The sequence below is a fragment of the Trachypithecus francoisi genome, unplaced genomic scaffold, assembly GCF_009764315.1.
Source record: "Trachypithecus francoisi isolate TF-2019V2 unplaced genomic scaffold, Tfra_2.0 Lachesis_group0, whole genome shotgun sequence".
Lineage (NCBI taxonomy): Eukaryota > Metazoa > Chordata > Mammalia > Primates > Cercopithecidae > Trachypithecus > Trachypithecus francoisi.
This window is the reverse complement of record NW_022681453.1, coordinates 126,011,495-126,025,988: the sequence shown is the minus strand read 5'-3', so window position 1 is coordinate 126,025,988 and position 14,494 is coordinate 126,011,495. Positions and strand designations below refer to the sequence as shown.

Genomic DNA, 14,494 nt, shown 5'->3' with positions numbered 1-14,494 from the left:
CTCCATCTCTCTCCTCTGTCTCTCTCTCCTCTGTCTATCTCTGTCTCTCTCCTCTGTCTGTCTCTTTCTCTCCTCTTAGCCATTACAAACTTGGGGCCCTGGCAAGGGTGGTGGGCAATGGGTCCCACATAACTGCCCATGTTGAGAGCTGTATACCTAAATTGGGAGGGACACCAGCGATAAGACTCCCTGGGTTTATCATCTGGATAACCAAGGACACAGCCTAGAGCTTCCTTAGATCCCTTTGGAGATACAACTTGCTAGAGGAAATGAAAGTCTGAACCATTAGTACCTGGGAGGCAGGGATCAGAGGAAGTAAATTCAGAGGTAAGGAGAATTTTGGGGCTACACTTTCAAGAAAGTTGTGGTCGGGACTCAGGAGGTATGGGTCAGAAGGAAAGGTAGGGACGCATGCATGGGCGACTGTTGAGTAGAGATTTCTGGCTGCACCATGATCTCAGCCGGCTAATGCTGGGAGTTTGGGACGACAGCTTTCTGCCTCCAGTTGGCCCGCGGCTTCCCCAAGAAATTTGAAAGTGGAAGCTGGCTCCAGCAGACCAACGTCCCCAACCTAGAAGGGTTGGGGGTTATTAGAAAGCTCTTCCCCAGATAGCCTCACACCTGAGTCTTAAGTCTGGTGGCCATGATAATCAGTTGTAACTGGCTTACAGGTGCCCGGTATTTTCCTCCAATTCTAAGGAAGGATAGGACAGAATAGCAAGCAAAAGTGCTCCAATATTACCGCTTTGGAGGTCCCTTGGTGGTCACCAAAATGTTACCGGGGGACCCTTGCTCCCAGAGCTCCCAAGATAGTGGCGGACCACTTCCAAAATGGCGGTGGGCTGCTTCCAAGATGGTGGCAAGCCTCGTGTTCTCTGACCTGGGGTTCTTGGCCTCACAGATTCCAAGGAATGGAATCTTGGGCCATGCGGTAAGTGTTATAGCTCTGTTAGAAGCCGTGGCTCATGGAAGAGAACCGTGGAACCCAGTGACTAGTGTTCAGCTCGATTAGGACAAACCCAGGCACTTAGATGTGCAGGAACAATGGCAAGCCTTTAGCCCGATCGGGAGTGGCAGTGGGTGCCTCACTGGATCAGGAGTGCAGCAGACACCCTGCCGGATCTGGAGGGATGGAAGTCAGTGGTGGGTGTGCAACGGTGGCAGACAGCAGTGGTGGACGGGGAGTGAAAGCTCAGCTTTAGCCGTAACAAACATGGACCAAAAGAGAGTGCAGTTGCAAGATTTAATAGAGTGAAGGCAGAGCTCCCATACAAAGGGAGGGGACCCAAAGAGGGTAGCCCCCGTTTTTTTTTTGGGAGATGGAGTCTTGGGAGATGGAGTCTTGGGAGATGGAGTACAGTGGGGCACGATCTTGGCTTACTGCAAGCTCTGCCTCCCAGGTTCATGCCTTTCTCCTGCCTCAGCCTCCCAAGTAGCTGGGACTATAGGCGCCCACCACCACACGCGGCTAATTTTTCTGTGTTTTTAGTAGAGATGGGGTTTCACCGTGTTAACCAGGATGGTCTCGATCTCCTGACCTCGTGATCTGCCCACCTCCGCCTCCCAAAGTGCTAGGATTACCGGCTTGAGCCACCGTGCCCTGCCGCCTTTTTTTTTTTTTTGAGACTGAGACTCGCTCTGGCCCAGGCTGGAGTGCAGTCACGTGATCTCAGCTCACTGCAACCTCTGCCTCCCAGACTGAAGCGATTCTCCTGCCTTAGCCTCCCGAGTAGCTGAGACTATAGGCAAGCACCACCACATCCAGCTTTTTTTTTGTATTTTTAGTAGAGATTGGGTTTCACCATGTTGGCCAGGCTGGTCTTGAACTCCTGACCTCAGATGATCTGCCTGCCTCGGCCTCCCAAAGTGCTGGGATTACAGGCGTGAGCCACTGCGCTCGGCCTGGTGCCTCCTTGATTGGATTAGTAGTTGACCTGAATTATTTTTCTGGCAATTCGGAGATTGCACCTTGGTTTGGATCCATTGCTGGTGAGCTAGGGTGATCTTTTGGGGGTGTTAACCTTGTTTTGTCATATCACAAGAATTGTTTTTCTGGTTCTTCCTCATTTGGGTAGACTATGTCAGAGGGAAGATCTGGGACTCAAAGGCTGCTCTTCAGATTCTTTTGTCCCACAGGGTGCTCACCTGATGTGGCACTCTCCCCTTTCCCCTAGGGATGGGGCTTACTGAGAGCTGAACTGCAGTAATTGTTATTTTCCTTCTGGATCTAGCCACCTAGTGGATCTATCGGGCTCTGGGTTGGTACTGGGGAGTGTGTGCAGAGAGTCCTGTGATATGATTAATCTTCATGCCTGTCAGCTGTGGATACCAGCACCTGCTCTGGTGGAGGTAGCTGGGGAGTGAAGTGGACTCAGTGTGAGGGTCCTTGGTTGTATTTTTGTTAAGTGTGCTGGTTTTATGTTGGTTGTTCTCCAGCCAGGAGGTGGCACTTTCAAGAGTGCATAAGCTATGATAGTATAGAGATAATCACGCGGTGCGTGGGGCCCCAGAACTCCCAAGAGGTTATGTCCTTTGTCTTCCGATACCAGGGTGGATAGAGAAGACCGTCAGGTGGGGGCAGGGTTAGGCTTGTCTGAGCTCAGACTTTCCTTGGGTGGGGCTTGCTGCAGCTGCTGTGGGGGATGCGGTGTGAACGGGCCAATGAAGTTATGTTCCCAGGGGGATTATGGCTGCCTCTGCGGTGTCACACAGGTCACCAGGGAATTGGGGGACAGCTGGCTGTTACAGGCCTCACCCAGCTTGCATGCATCCCACAGCCTGAAAGGCTGATCTGCCTCCCACTGTGCCCCCGTCTGCAGCACTGAGTTCATTTCCAGGCAGCTAGTGGGCAGAGCTGAGAACTTGCCCTAGACCACAAGCCTCCCAGTTGAGAAAGCAAGCAGACTCAGTTCCTCAGCTGTCCCACAGAGCCTGCAGTGGCAATCCGCCTCCTTCAGAGGGTCCGCGGATACCCTTGGCTTTCCTGGTATGTTCCTGCTGTAGTTCTTGGAGCCAACGTTCATGATGTGGGTCTCCACACACTGCTCTGTCCGTCTGAGTGGGCAGTTACTGAGCTACTAGTTAGTCCTGCCTCCTGTCTGCTATTTGCCCTGCACATTTGCATCCTTTTCTTAGTTGCCATTATTGTTACTATGTTGTGGATGCAATATCTGCTTGAATACTACTGGGGATGCTGCTTTGGAAATAAAATACCTGATACTATCTAACCTTGACCCCTCCACTAGTACTGGGTACTCTTCTGCCTTTTCATGGACTGTATTCCTGTAGTCATGCTCTTCAGCTCTTCAGCTCCTATATCAGCTATTCTTCTGCTTTTAGTGACTTCTTCCTGTTGTCATACAGACAAGCCTGTAAAACCCATCTTTCAAAGAGTTTTCCATTGATCCCATTTCTCTTTCTAGCTGTATGCCTGATTTCTCTGCTCCCTGTCATAGAGCTCTTCTGCATAGTTCCCTGTACTGGGTGTTTTCCTAGTTAAACCACTTCACATGACCTTTCATCTCTCACTGTTCTACTGAAGTGTTTCTTACTTAGGCCAGTTGTGACCTCTGTCTTTGCAAATCCAAGTATCACTTCTCTATCCTGACTTTATCCGCAGTAGATTTTGACCTGGTGAACCACTCCCTTTTTTGGTCATTGTTGTATTGAATGATTATGAAATCCTTCAGATATAAGGCACCAAAAATATAATAAACATTTGTATTTGCCATCTAGTTTAAAGAGTAAAAATTATTAATTCAACTGAAGTCCCCATATATCCCTTCTCAATTGTATCCCTATCCTGTGCCCCTAGATGTAGCCACTATACTGGATTGATATTTATTGTTACCACACATTGTTTTTTATATTTGCTACATAGATGCTCCCCTGTATAAGTATGTAGTGTTGTTTTTTATATTTTGAGACCCTATATTAAAAATTATTCTTACATATCTTCTTTTGCAATTTACTGTTTTTATTCAGTATTTTGTTATGAGACCCATTCATGTTTCCATGTATGGCCCTAGAGTGTTTACTTTCACTACTGTATAATGTTCCTCTGTATGAATAATCTACAATTTATTATCCTGTAGGTGGTCACTTAAATTGTCTCCACCTTTTTTACTGTTACAAACAGTGCTTCTAGGAGCATCCTTATGGATGTCTCCTATGTGTGTTTCTGTTTGGTAATACTTAGAAGTAGAGTTCCTGGGTCATAATGTATTTAATTAGACTCTTCTTTTGAGCCACTTTGTTCCAGACTTCTGTGACACTGCACTTACCTGGTTTTTATCTTGTTTCGTGGGTCAGGCATTCACAATCTTATTTTTGGATTCTGCGCCACACTCGATATTGTAGTGTCTTAGAGGTTTGTCCTTTGCTCTCTATCACTGAGTTGTCTAGGTAACTTACCTAGTTTCATGGTTTTATTTAATTTTGTTTATTATTATTTTTTATTATACTTTAAGTTCTGGGGTACATGTGCACAACATGCAGTCTTGATACATAGGTATACATGTGCCATATTGGTTTCCTGCACCCATCAACTTGTCGTTTACGTTAGGTATATCTCCTAATGCTATCCCTCCCCTAGTCTCCCACCCCCTGACAGGCCCCAGTGTGTGATGTTCCCCGCCCTGTGTCCAAGTGATATCCTTGTTCAGTTCCCACCTATGAGTGAGAATATGCAGTATTTGGTTTTCTGTCCTTGTGATAGTTTCCTGAAAATGATGGTTTCCAGCTTCATCCATGCCCCTTTGTGATAGTTTCCTGAGAATGATGGTTTCCAGCTTCATCCATGTCCCTGCAAAGGACATGAACTCATCCTTTTTTATGGCGGCATAGTATTCCATGGTGTATATGTGCCACATTTTCTTAATCCGGTCTATCATTGATGGACATTTGGGTTGGTTCCAAGTCTTTGCTTTTGTGAATATTGCCACAGTAAACATACATGTGCATGTGTCTTTATAGTAGCATGATTTATAATCCTTTGGGTATATTCCTAGTAATGGGATTTGCTGGGTCAAATGGTATTTCTAGTTCTAGATTCTTAAGGGATTCCACACTGTCTTCCACAATGGTTGAACTAATTTACACTCCCACCAGCAGTGTAAAGTGTTCCTATTTCTCCACATCTTCTCCAGCACCTGTTGTTTCCTGACTTTTTAATGATTGCCATTCTAACTGGTGTAAGATGGTGTCTTCATTGTGGTTTTGATTTGCATTTCTCTGATGACCAGTGATGATGAGCACTTTTCCATGTGTCTGTTGGCTGCATAGATGTCTTCCTTTGAGAAGTGTCTGTTCATATCCTTTGCCCGCTTTTTGATGGGGTTGTTTGTTTTTCTCTTGTAAATTTGTTTGAGTTCTTTGTAGATTCTGGATATTAGCCCTTTGTCAGATGGGTAGATTGCAAAATTTTTCTCCCATTCTGTAGGTTGCCCATTCGCTCTGATGGTAGTTTCTTTTGCCTTGCAGAAGCTCTTTAGTTTGATTAGATCCCATTTGTCACTTTTGGCTTTTGTTGCCATTGCTTTTGATATTTTAGTCATGAAGTCTTTGCCTAGGTTTTCTTCTAGGATTTTTGTGGTTTTAAGTCTAACATTTAAGTCTTTAATCCGTCTTGAATTAATTTTTGTATAAGGTGTAAGGAAGGGATCCAGTTTCAGCTTTCTACATATGACTAGCCAGTTTTCCCAGCACCATTTATTAAATAGGGAATCTTTTCCCCATTTCTTGTTTTTGTCACGTTTGTCAAAGATCAGATGGTTGTAGATGTGTGGTGGTGTTTCTGAGGGCTCTGTTCTGTTCCATTGGTCTATATCTCTGTTTTGGTGCTGGTACCATGCTGTTTTGGTTACTGTAGCGTTGTGGTATAGTTTGAAGTCAGGTAGTGTGATGCCTCCAGCTTTGTTCTTTTTGCTTAGGATTGTCTTGGTAATTCAGGCTCTTTTTTGGTTCCATATGAAATTTAAAGTAGTTTTTTCCAATTCTGTGAAGAAAGTCATTGGTAGCTTGATGGGGATGGCATTGAATCTGTAAATTACCTTGGGAAGTATGGCTATTTTCACGATATTGATTCTTCCTATCCATGAGCATGGTATGTTCTTCCATTTGTTTGTGCCCTCTTTTATTTTCTTGAGCGGTGGTTTGTAGCTTTCCTTGCAGAGGTTCTTCACATCCATTGTAAGTTGGATTCTTAGGTATTTTATTCTCTTTGAAGCAATTGTGAATGGGAGTTCACTCATGATTTGGCTCTCTGTCTGTTATTGGTGTATAGGAGTGCTTGTGATTTTTGCACATTGATTTTGTATCCTGAGACTTTGCTGAAGTTGCTTATCAGCTTAAGGAGATTTTGGGCTGAGATGATGGGGTTTTCGAAATATCCAATCATGTCATCTGCAAACAGGGACAATTTGACTTGCTCTTTTCCTAATTGAGTACCCTTTATTTCTTTCTCTTGCCTAATTGCCCTGGCCAGAACTTCCAACTCTATGTTGAATAGCAGTGGTGAGAGAGGGCATCCTTGTCTTGTGCTGGTTTTCAAAGGGAATGCTTCCAGTTTTTGCCCATTCATTGTGATATTGGCTGTGGGTTTGTCATAAATAGCTCTTATTATTTTGAGATACGTTCTGTCAATACCTAATTTATTGAGAGTTTTTAGCATGAAGGGCTGTTGAATTTTGTCGAAGGCCTTTTCTGCATCTATTGATATAATCATGTGATTTTTGTCGTTGGTTCTCTTTATGTGATGGATTATGTTTATTGATTTGTGTATGTTGAACCAGCCTTGTATCCCAGGGATGAAGCTGACCTGATTGTGGTGATAAGCTTTTTGATATGCTGCTGTATTTGGTTTGCCAGTATTTTATTGAGAATTTTTGCATCGATGTTTATCAGGGATATTGGTCTAAAATTCTCTTTTTTGTTGTTGTGTCTCTGCCAGGCTTTGGTGTCAGGATGATGTTGGCCTCATAAAATGAGTTAGGGAGGATTCCCTCTTTTTATTGATTGGAATAGCTTCAGAAGGAATGGCACCAGCTCCTCTTTGTACCTCTGGTAGAATTCAGCTGTGAATCTGTCTGGCTCTGGACTTTTTTTGATTGGTAGGCTATTAATTATTGCCTCAATTTCAGAGCCTGTTATTGGTCTATTCAGAGATTCAACTTCTTCCTGGTTTAGTCTTGGGAGGGTATATGTGTTCAGGAATTTATCCATTTCTTCTAGGTTTTCTTTTTTTTTTTTTTTTTTTTTTTTGAGACGGAGTCTCACTCTGTCACCCAGGCTGGAGTGCAGTGGCCGATCTCAGCTCACTGCAATCTCTGCCTCCCGGGTTTACGCCATTCTCCTGCCTCAGCCTCCTGAGTAGCTGGGACTACAGGCGCCCACCACCTTGCCCGGCTAGCTTTTTGTATTTTTTAGTAGAGACGGGGTTTCACCATTTTAGCCAGGATGGTCTCGATCTCCTGACCTTGTGATCCGCCCGTCTCAGCCTCCCAAAGTGCTGGGATTACAGGCTTGAGCCACTGCGCCCGGCCCTCTTCTAGGTTTTCTAGTTTATTTGCATAGAAGTGTTTATAGTATTTTCTGATGGTAGTTTGTATTTCTGTGGGATTGGTGGTGACATCCCCTTTATCATTTTTTATTGCATCTTTTTGATTCTTCTCTCTTTTCTTCTTTGTTAGTCTTGCTAGCCATCTCTCAATTTTGTTGATTGTTTTTTTTTTAAAAGCAATCATTGATTCATTGATTTTTTTTTTTTGAAGGGATTTTTGTGTCTCTATCTCTTTCAGTTCTGCTCTAATCTTAGTTATTTCTTGCCTTCTGCTAGCCTTTGAATTTATTTGCTCTTGCTTCTCTAGTTCTTTTAATTGTGATGTTAGGGTGTTGATTTTAGATCTTTCCTGCTTTGTCTTATGGGCATTTAGTGCTATAAATTTCCCTCTACGCACTGCTTTAAATGTGCCCCAGAGACTCTGGTATGTTGTGTCTTTGTTCTCATTTGTTTCAGAGAACATCTTTATTTCTGCCTTCATTTCGTTATTTACCCAGTAGTCATTCAGGAGCAAGTTGTTCAGTTTCCATGTAGTTGTGCAGTTTTAAGTGAGTTTCTTAATCCTGAGTTCTAATTTAATTGCACTGTGGTCTGAGAGACAGTTTGTTGTGATTTCTGTTCTTTTACATTTGCTGAGGAATGCTTTACTTCTAGTTATGTGGTCAATTTTAGAATAAGTGCGATGTGGTGCTGAGAAGAATGTATATTCTGTTGATTTGGGGTGGAGAGTTCTGCAAATATCTATTAGGTCCACTTGGTGCAGAGCTGAGTTCAATTCCTGGATATCCTTGTTGATCTTCTGTCTCGTTAATCTGTCTAATATTGACAGTGGGATGGTAAAGTCTCCCATTATTATTGTGTGTGAGTCTAAGTCTCTTTGTTGGTCTCTAAGGGCTTGCTTTATGAATCTGGGTGCTTGTGTATTGGGTGCATATATATTTAGGATAGTTAGCTTTTTTCATTGAATTGATCCCTTGACCATTATGTAATGGCCTTCTTTGTCTCTTTTGATCTTTGTTGGTTTAAAGTCTGTTTTATCAGAGACTGGGATTGCAATCCCTGCTTTTTTTTGCTTTCCATTTGCTTGGTCGATCTTCCTCCATCCCTTTATTTTAAGCCTATGTCTGTCTTTGCACATGAGATGGGTCTCCTGAATACAGCACACTGATGGGTCTTTATCCACTTTGCCAGTCTGTGTCTTTTAATTGGGCCATTTAGCCAATTTACATTTAAGGTAAATATTGTCGTGTGTGAATTTGATCCTGTCATTATGATGTTTGCTGGTTGTTTTGCCCGTTAATTGATGCAGTTTCTTCATAGCATCGATGATCTTTGCAATTTGGCATGTTTTTGCAGTGGCTGATATAGGTTGTTGCTTTCCATGTTTAGTGCTTCCTTCAAGGAACTCTTGTAAGGCAGGCCTGGTCGTGGCAAAAATCTCTCAGCATTTGCTTGTCTGTAAAGGATTTCATTTCTCTTTCACTTATGAAGCTTAGTTTGGCTGGATATGAAATTCTGGGTTGAAAATTCTTTTCTTTAAGAATGTTGAATATTGGCCTCTACTCTCTTCTGTAGGGTTTCTGCCGAGAGATCTGCTGTTAGTCTGATGGGCTTCCCTTTGTGGGTAACCCGACCTTTTTCTCTGGCTGCCCTTAACATTTTTTCCTTCATTTCAACTTTGGGGAATATGACAATTACATGTCTTGGGGTTGCTCTTCTGAAGGTATATCTTTGTGGAGTTCTCTGTGTTTCCTGGATTTGAATGTTGGCCTGCCTTGCTAGGTGGGGGAAGTTCTCCTGGACAATATCCTGCAGAGTGTTTTCCAACTTGGTTCCATTCTCCCCATCACTTCCAAGTATACCAATCAAACGTAGGTTTGGTGTTTTCACATAGTCCCATATTTCTTGGAGGCTTTGTTCATTTCTTTTTACTCTTTTTTCTCTAACCATGTCTTCTTGCTTTATTTCATTAATTAATTTGATCTTCAGTCACTGATGCCCTTTCTTCCACTTGATCGAATCGCCTATTGAAGCCTCTGCATGTGTCACGAAGTACTCATGCCGTGGTTTTTAGCTCCATCAGGTCATTTAAGGTCTTCTCTACACTGTTTATTCTAGTTAGCCATTCATCTAACCTTTTTTCAAGGTTTTTAGCTTCCTTGCGATGGGTTCGAACATGCTCCTTTAGCTCAGAGAAGTTTGTTATTACTGACTTTATGAAATCTACTTCTGTCAGCTCGTCAAAGTCATTCTACTTCCAGCTTTGTTCCATTGCTGGCAAGGAGCTGCAACCCTTTGGAGGAGAAGAGGCACTCTGATTTTTAGAATTTTCAGCTTTTGTGCTTTGGTTTCTCCCCATCTTTTTGGTTTTATCTACCTTTGGTCTTTGATGTTGGTGACCTACAGATGGGGTTTTGGTGTAGATGTCCTTTTTGTTGATGTTGATGCTATTCCTTTCTGTTTGTTGGTTTTCCTTCTAATAGGTCCCTCAACTGCAGGTCTGTTGGAGTTTGCTGGAGGTCCACTCCAGACCCTGTTTGCCTGGGTATCACCAGCGGAGCCTGCAGAAGAGCAAATACTGCAGAACAGCAAATATTGCTGCCTGATCTTTCTTCTGGAAGCTTCGTCCCAGAGGGGCACACCTCTATATGAGGTGTCTGTCGGTCCTTACTGTGAGGTGTCTCCCAGTTAGGCTACACGGGGGTCACAGACCCACTTGAGGAGGCAGTCTGTCCATTCTCAGAGCTCAAATGCCATGTTGGGAGAAACACTGCTCTCTTCAGAGCTGTCAGACAGGGACATTTAACTCTGCTGAAGTTGTCTGCTGCCTTTTTTTCAGCTAAGCCCTGGCCACTGAGGCAGAGTCTAGAGGCAGTAGGCCTTGCTGAGCTGCGGTGGGCTTCGCCCAGTTTGAGCTTCCCAGCCGCTTTGTTTACCTACTCAAGCCTCAGTAATGGTGGACGCTCCTTCCCCAGCCAGGCTGCTGCCTTGAAGTTTGATCTCAGACTGCTGCGCTAGCAATGAGCAAGGCTCCGTGGGCATGGGGCTCACCAAGCCAGGCACGGGAGAGTATCTCCTTGTTTGCTGGTTGCTGAGACCTTCGGAAAAGCACAGTATTCGGGTGGGAGTGTCTCATTTTTCCAGGTACAGTCTGTCACGGCTTCTCTTGGCTAGGAAAGGGAGATCCCCTGACTCCTTGGCTTCCCGGGTGAGGCGACACCTTCAGCTCGCCCTCTGTGGGCTGCACCCACTGTCCAACCAGTCCCAGTGAGATGAACCTGGTACCTCAGTTGGAAATGTGGATATCACCCGTCTTCTGCATGAATCACGCTGGGAGCTGCAAACCAGAGCTGTTCCTATTCAGCCATTTTGTATTTTATTTTAGTTTTTGAGACAGGGTCTCACTCTGTCACCCAGCTGGAGTGTAGTGTTGCAGTCATGGCTCACTGCAGCCTCAACCTTCTGGGTTTAACCAATCCTTCCACCTCAGTGCTCCTGGTATCTGGGACCATAGGTTTGCACCACCATGCCTGGCTCTTTTTTTTTTTTTTTTTTTTTAGAGACAGGGTCTTATCATTTCGCCCAGTTTGATCTCAAAGTCTTGGACTCAAGTGTTCCTTCTCCCTCAGCCTCCCAAAGTGCTGGGATTATAGGCATGAGCCACTGTGCCTGGCCCTAGTTCCATGCTTTTAAATTCCACCTACATACTGATAACTCCTCCGATTCTATCTCTAACCTGACCTCGTTCGTAAACTCCAGGTTGGTCTCTCTTTGGACATCTGAAAAGGATCTCAGACTTAACACAGCCAAGTGGGTCTCTTGATGCCCAGCTCTTCCCCCCTTTCTCTACATTGCATGGAGCCATCTCATGCTTCATGTTTTAGCTGACATGTATTTCCCCAGAGAAGCCTTATCTGCCCACCCTACTCTCTCCCTGTCCATTATCTGTTATGTCATCCTGTTTTTTTTTTTTGCAGAGCAGTTGTCAGTCACTCTTTCTTCTTTGGTTGTGTGTGCATACATACACACACACACATATATGTATATATGTATGTATGTATTCTGTTTATGTTCCCTAGAAAAGTTTCTCGAGGGCAGAGACTTTGCCTTTGTTCACTGTTTTATCTCCTTTTCTTAGAATGGTGGCCAGAACATAGAGGGTAGTCAGTAACTAACCCTGTTATCTTCTGCCAGATTTGTAGATTCAAATTCTCACCTGTTTTTAGAAGATTCCTAAACCTTTCTTAGCCTTCACTTCCTTAGTGCTAATGTTGCAGCTTTTGTAGTTCGGCAAGTGGGAGGAAATGGCACACTGGCTTTTTCTCCCCGGTTGCTTGGTGAGCAGGAGGGAGGGTTGCAGTGTGAGGATTCTTTTGGTGCTGCTTCACCAGCTGGAGATCTCTGTGGCTGTTGTGCCCTTTGCCTGGGGCCTCGTTCCACCGAGCCCACTCCGCCCACTCAGCCTGGCAGGCTGTGCTTGACTTGTGCCTTGACCTGGATCTTGTGCCCGCTGAGGGATCTGCGCTCAGCCCGTGGCTCCACTGGGTGTGTTGCCAGCAGCTTCTGCATTTGGTGTCGTCATTTAGATGAGGGGAATGTGGGTGGTGCCTGAAAACTCAGAGATGTCAGCAATGACGGAGTCCCAAGGGGTGTTATAACTGTCACCCGGGGAGTCCCAAGATCTGACCTCCCAAGAAATGTTGCAGCTTTCTGTTGTTCCTGCCACGTGCAGCTTGGTGAACAGGGGCATGTTACAGCTTATTTGGTCCCACCACCTGCAGTTCAGTGAACGGGTGTGCGTTACAGGTCAGCCTATCCTGGGTTCTTGTCCCACGACCAAGAGGAATAAGAGGAATAAGGTACATGGACACTGGAGAGTGAGTAGGGTGGAGAAGAATTCTGTTGAGCGACAGAAGGAAAGCTGTCAACAGAGAGGGGGCCCAGGAGTGATTAGCCCTCTGTTTAAGAGGGGACCCAAAAGAGGTTTGCCATCTGTGGGGGCTAAGTCTGGGATTTTTATGGGCTGAGAATGTGGGAGTGTGTGCTGATTGGTTCACGGGTGGGCTTGGAAAAAGCACCATTTAATTGCCTAAAAGGCATCGAGGAAGTTCTCACTCTGGTTGTGGACTCTACCTGGAACTGGCAGCTCAGTTTTCAGGCTTTAAACTGTCTTTGGTGTGAAGGTTGGGTTTCACAGGGACCCATCCCTGTCTGCCTAGGAATTTGTCTGTCTCCAGTTGCTGTCACTAATCCACACATTGCACTGTCTCTTGGATTCATCGAGATGTCTTTCTATTGTCTCAATCTCATTATGTTGACTCTATCTTCTTCCCCAAAGCCTTTTTTCTTCCCCACACCTTAAAAAATTTTTCATAAATATTTCCACGTACCCTGCGGTTCACCTCCCTTCTGCCTTCTTATTCAATATGTTATTACTTCTTCTTACCGTCTTCATAGTTCCTGGGTCTTTCTCCATTATCCAGCCATTATCTTGCTTCAGGCCTATTTTGCAAGCTCTTATCTGTCTCCACTCTGTCTAGGCAATGGTTTTGGCTCCATAGCTTTAAATACCATCCACATTCTGATCATTCCTGAGAGTCTGTCTTCATCCTGGCCACACTCTTGAACGCCAGTTTGATTCTGGGCTTCTAATGATAACACACTATCTGATTTTTGTCTTACATTTTGACTACACATTCTCAATCTCATTTTCTGGATCTTCATTCTCTACTAGACTCTATATTGTAGTGTCCTAGGATTTTGTCCTTGACTCTCCTCTGTGTATCTTCCCAGCTTCCAGGTTGGTCTGCTACCCTGATGCTCATCTTTATCAAATACAATCAAGTCATGCACTGCTTTGCTTAAAGTTCCTCAGAGGCTCCCTGCTTCCTCTGAAGTCCAAATTCTTTATCGTGGGCAAAGGCATTAAGAATGAGCCCCCTGTGTGTTTCCATGTCTGCCTCTCCTCCAAAGGATCTAGAAGACCATTATCTCTCCTTGTGGTCCCTCAACACAGAAGGCTGGGCTGTTGCTAACGTATTTTCTTGGTGCACAGTTTTCTTTTCCCTTACTTCTTACCTCCCCTGTAAATATTTGCTCCTTTAAAAAGGTGAGTCAGTGGCCCCCTTTTCAGGGAAGTCTTCTGTGATACATTCAGGCTGGAGTAAGAAATTCCTTCTCTGTGTTCTCCTAGCAGTTTATTAGCTTCATTATAATACTTGGTTCATTTATCCAACAGTTATTTATTGCTTGCTTGCTATATTCTGGAATCCATTCTAGGCATTGGGATTAGAACGGTAAACAAGACAGATAACGTCCTCATTTTCAAGGAGTCTACATTACAGAGCGGAGGAAAGTGGAAAAAAAAACAAGTAAACAAACTATTATTTTAGACAGTGATTAGTGGTACTAAGATAAAATAAAACCAGACAGTGTGGTAATATGATGGAGTGTGTATGGTGTGGGGAGGGGGAATGGTTGTGACACTTGAGAGTGAATGAGGTCCAGTTTGAGTTGAGACTTGAAAGATTCTAGAAGGAGCCAGCCATACAGAGATCTGCAAGAGGTACATTCTAGGCAAAAAGAACAGTTAAGTACAAAGACCTTGGAGCTAGAGTGAGCTTGGCATGTTTAAGGAGCACATGCAGCCTAGTGAGCCAGGAGCATAACGCGCAGGGGAAAGGAAGGAGTTCTGTCTGACATAAGACCCGAGAGGTAGACGGGGCCAGGTCATGTAGGGCCTTATAGGTAAGATTTGTCAATTTTAAGTATAGCAGGAAGCCATTGGAAGAGTTTTATGTGAGGGAGTGGCATGGAACTGATTCATGTCAAGAATTATTACCCTGGTTTATAATGAGCAGAATTCTAGGAGGACAAGATTAACAGCAGAGACCAATTAGGAGTTGTTACCTACTGCAAATGAAAATTGTTGGCACC

The 14,494-nt window shown here is 44.3% G+C and overlaps 1 protein-coding gene and 1 long non-coding RNA gene across 3 annotated transcripts in view; one reads left to right on the top strand and one right to left on the bottom strand.

Annotated features, from left to right (window-relative positions):
• Nucleotides 1-14,494, top strand: part of ZMAT3 (zinc finger matrin-type 3) — a 55,028-nt gene that overhangs the window by 24,396 nt on the left and 16,138 nt on the right. The window lies entirely within an intron of this gene.
• Nucleotides 810-12,954, bottom strand: LOC117083760. Its single transcript, XR_004437205.1, has 3 exons — nt 12,945-12,954; nt 4,603-4,605; nt 810-946 (listed from the first exon to the last, which is right to left on the bottom strand). It is a non-coding gene; the product is annotated as an uncharacterized LOC117083760 (long non-coding RNA).